We start from the raw sequence: 4,460 nt of genomic DNA, 5'->3' as shown, positions 1-4,460 counted from the left end.
GCGGTTCTGCGCTTCCCAGCGCTATTTCGCTTCCCAGCGGTGCTGCACTTCCCAGCGGTGCTTCGCTTCCCAGCGGTGCTGCGCTTCCCAGCGCTACTTCGCTTCCCAGCGGTGCTGCGCTTCCCAGCGGTGCTGCACTTCCCAGCGGTGCTGCGCTTCCCAGCGCTACTTCGCTTCCCAGTGGTGCAGCGCTTCCCGGGGGTGCCGTGCTGCGGTTCCCAGGGGTTTCGTGGTTCCCGGGGGTGTCGCGCTTCCCGGGGGTGCCGCGCTGCGGTTCCCGGGGGTGTCGTGGTTCCCGGGGGTGTCGCGCTTCCCGGGGGTGCCGCGCTTCCCGGGGGTGCCGCGCTGCGGTTCCCGGGGGTGTCGTGGTTCCCGGGGGTGTCGCGCTTCCCGGGTGTGTCGCGGTTCCCGGGGGTGCCGCGCTTCCCGGGGTGCCGCGCTTCCCGGGGTGCCGCGCTTCCCAGCGGTGCCGCGCTTCCCAGCGGTGCTTACTGGAGTTGAGTCCCCCCGATTTCATGTGTGGCTGAAAGATATTGAGGTTCAGTAATGAGCTCATTGCACTTTCTGTGCATCAGAAAAAGGTTAAAATTCCCTGGCAAAAAATGAATTTGTTTGCCAAAATGTGTCTGGGAGCTGGGGTCGCCAGGAGCCTTCTCCCAAAATACTACTCACAATAGTGAAAGGTGTGACGCACTCGAGACAGACACACAGAAGAACACACACACACAACCTTCTAACCTCTCTCTGTTCTATGCTGTTTCCTCCTCTCCTTGGCCTTACCGCCAGGCTTCTGACATTGGCTGCATTAGGCCGCGCTTACAGTGCCAGCGACGCGACGGTCAGGCTACGGTCGCTGGAAAGATCAAATAGAGATGACTTCCAGCGATCGCGACCACCGTGTCGCGCTTACAATAAGCGTACGCGACGGCGGCAATGCATTTGTTTTGCTGCGGCGTCGCTGTCGCCGGCGCTATAAGCGCAGCCTTACCTAGCCGCAGCCAATCAGGATGGAGGAAGCTGTCCAGCCCCCCTAGCAACAACACCGCTCTCTCCCTGCTTGGGGAAATCCCGTGGCCCCCCATGACGGTCAGGTCACTATATCCAGAGAGGTAATACCGGTATACACACACACACATGTTCAGTACTTCCTCTCATTTGTTACTGGACCGTATCCAAATACAGGACAGCCCAGTAACGGAAAACGCGCCATTTTTTTTTTTCTATTTGAAAATCTCGCCGCGCGGCTGGCGAGAACCTACATCTCGCCAGTTGTAAAAATATCCGAATTCAGAAAGGCGCGATCGCCATCTAGCGGCTGATCGCGCCATTAAAATGGAGAAAAATTCAACAATTAGCTCCGCCAACAAAAGTTGGCAAGAAGCTGGAGCTCGGCGGCCAGAGGGAGAAGAAAAGAAACCGCGCTTTTTTTAAAACATGTTTCACCAGCGCGCATCTCGCCACTTGAAACTCTACATATGCAGACATGATTTTAAATGCAGTTTTAAGACCTTTCTGCATATGGAGATAAAATCACGCCAAAAAAGGTACTATTTATTAACATCTCCAATTAATTCCACCGCTGCTCTCTGCATAGGCCCCTAGGTCTTTACAGGGTCAGCTTTATCTTTAGATATTAAAAAAGGATATCAGATAGAGGACAGCGCAGCAGCAGGAAGCAGAGACTGAGTCTAAACATGTACAGCGTCTGTTTTATCCGAGACAGGAATATTCTGCGTCCTCCTGTCTCTCGCTGGTCTCGGGAACGCCTAGAAACTTTCTCCGGGGTCTGTGGGGAGGATTACATTTCCTGTACAGCACTGATATCCTCCGGGAGCAGCACCAAGAAGAAAAAACGCAGGAGGTATGCAGAAAAAGACCCAGCGTTTGCTGGACTATACCATGTGCTATGGCAGGGGTGCGGAAACTTTTCTGTGCCCCCCCTCCCTTCTCGCGCTCCTTCCCCCCCCCCCCCCCCCCCCGTGTCTCCGACGTCAAATTATGCCACTGCAATCATTGCCATGGCAATGCGAGGTCACGTGACCCCACAACGTCATTTGACATCGCCCAATGCCGTCGAAGACCAGGCAAGACAGAGGCCTTGCGCGGACCCCCGGCATTTCATTGAAATGCTTTGGGAAAGAGCGCGTGTCCTTTGTAATTAGCGCTTCCCCCCCCCCCCCCAACAAAATCTGTGCTATGGATAGGCAGGTTCACAAGTTTGAAATGCGCACTTCCAGCGGTTGGAGAATTTTTGAATACGCGTAAAATACGCGCCGAATCATCTGTTTTATTTTTTTTGTAATATACTGGGCCACGAAAAGCTCCCGAACGTTTGCAAAAAGGTTCAATTTTCCCGAAAGTTGCCCTAAATTGCAAAAAGTATCCTGCTTATTTTGAGGGTTTCCCCCCACATATTATTTGACATAACCAGCAGGGTCCTGGCAAAACCAAAACACAGTTACATACAGCTGGCGGCAACACGGCATACACTGTACCGATCTCTGGCTACACACATGTAGCACGGCTTAACGGCTTCGATGCCACAGACACTCGCGGTCATGCTCCGTGGCTGATAATTAACACCTCATACATAAAGCTTGGCCCCCTGCAGCCGCACTTACCAGAACGCCCTCCTACTGTCTCTGTACGTTCTCCCTACCAACAAATTAGATTGTAAGCTCTTCAGGGCAGGGACTCCTTTTCCTAAATGTTACTTTTATGTCTGAAGCACTTCTCCCCTTTATGTGTTATTTATATTATTTACTAGCTGAGAGCCCCGGCGTTGCCCGGGATGTTTGTGGTGTGGGGGTGGCATTTGGGTGGGGAGTGGTCCACGCGGCCCATGGCGGTGTGCGGTGGTACTGCTGCTGTGGCTGTACTGATGGTGATTGTATCGGTGTGCTGATTTGGGAGGGTTTGTTGCTGATGTGGGGGTGCGGATGTGGGTGTGCCGATGGGGAGGTGCGAAGGTGCCAATGTGTGGGTGCTGATGGTGTTGATGGGGGCTGGGAATGGTGGGGAGCCGAGAATGCCAGTGTGCTGGGGGGGGGGGGGGCATGGGATACCGGTGTGCTGATGTGGTGGTGCTGGGGATAGTGTGTGTGTGTGTATATATACACACGTGTGTGTGTATACATGTGTGTATACATGTTTGTGTGTGTGTGTGTATACATGTTTGTTTGTATACATTGTGTATGTGTACGTGTGTGTGTATACATGTGTGTGTGTGTATGTGTACGTGTGTATGTATGTGTACGTGTCTGTGTATACATGTGTGTGTGTGTATGTGTGTGTGTATGTGTACGTGTCTGTGTGTACATGTTTGTGTGTGTATACACGTATGTGTATACACGTGTGTGTGTATACACGTGTGTGTATACACGTGTGTGTGTACATGTGTGTGTGTGTGTGTGTACATGTGTGTGTGTGTAAATGTGTGTGTATACATGTGTGTGTGTATACATGTGTGATGTGTGTGTGTATACATGTGTGTGTGTGTATACATGTGTGTGTGTATACATGTGTGTGTATATACATGTGTGTGTATATACATGTGTGTGTATACATGATGTGTATGTATACGTGTGTGTGTGTGTCTACGTGCACGTGTGCGTGTCTACGTGCACGTGTGCGTGTCTACGTGCGCGTGTCTACGTGCGCGTGTGCGTGTCTACGTGCGCGTGTCTACGTGCGCGTGTGCTTGTCTACGTGCGCGTGTGCGTGTCTACGTGCGCGTGTGCGTGTCTACGTGCGCGTGTGCGTGTGTACGTGCGCGGACGCGTGTCTACGTGCGCGTGTCTACGTGCGTGTGCGTGTCTACGTGCGTGTCTACGTGCGTGTGCGTGTCTACGTGCGTGTGCGTGTCTACGTGCGTGTGCGTGTATATGTGCGTCAACGTGTGCCTGTGTGTATACGTGTGTATACGTGTGTATGTATACTTGTGTGTACACGTGTGTGTGTCTACGTGTGTGTGTGTGTGTGTATACGTGTGCCTACGTACGTGTGTGTATACGTGTGTGTGTATGTGTCTACGTGTGTACGTGTCTACGTGTGTCTGCGTGTCTACGTGTGTACGTGTGTCTGCGTGTCTACGTGTGTCTGCGTGTCTACGTGTGTCTGCGTGTCTACGTGTGTCTGCGTGTCTACGTGTGTCTGCGTGTCTACGTGTGTCTGCGTGTCTGCGTGTCTACGTGTGTCTGCGTGTGTGTGCGTGTCTACGTGTGTCTGCGTGTCTACGTGTGCCTGCGTGTTTACGTGTGCCTGCGTGTCTACGTGTGTATGTATACGTGTGTGTGTGTGTGTGTATGTGTGTACGTGTGTACGTGTGTGTGTGTGTGTGTGTGTGTACACGTGTGTGTGTACACGTGTGTGTGTCTACGCGTGTGTGTCTACGTGTGTGTGTATACATGTGCCTACGTGTGTGTGTATATACGTGTGTGTGTACGTGTGTATACGTGTGT

This window comes from Ascaphus truei, chromosome 8 (genome assembly GCF_040206685.1).
Source record: "Ascaphus truei isolate aAscTru1 chromosome 8, aAscTru1.hap1, whole genome shotgun sequence".
NCBI classification, from domain to species: Eukaryota; Metazoa; Chordata; class Amphibia; order Anura; family Ascaphidae; genus Ascaphus; species Ascaphus truei.
The sequence above is the reverse complement of the archived record's forward strand: the minus strand, read 5'-3'. Positions refer to the sequence as shown.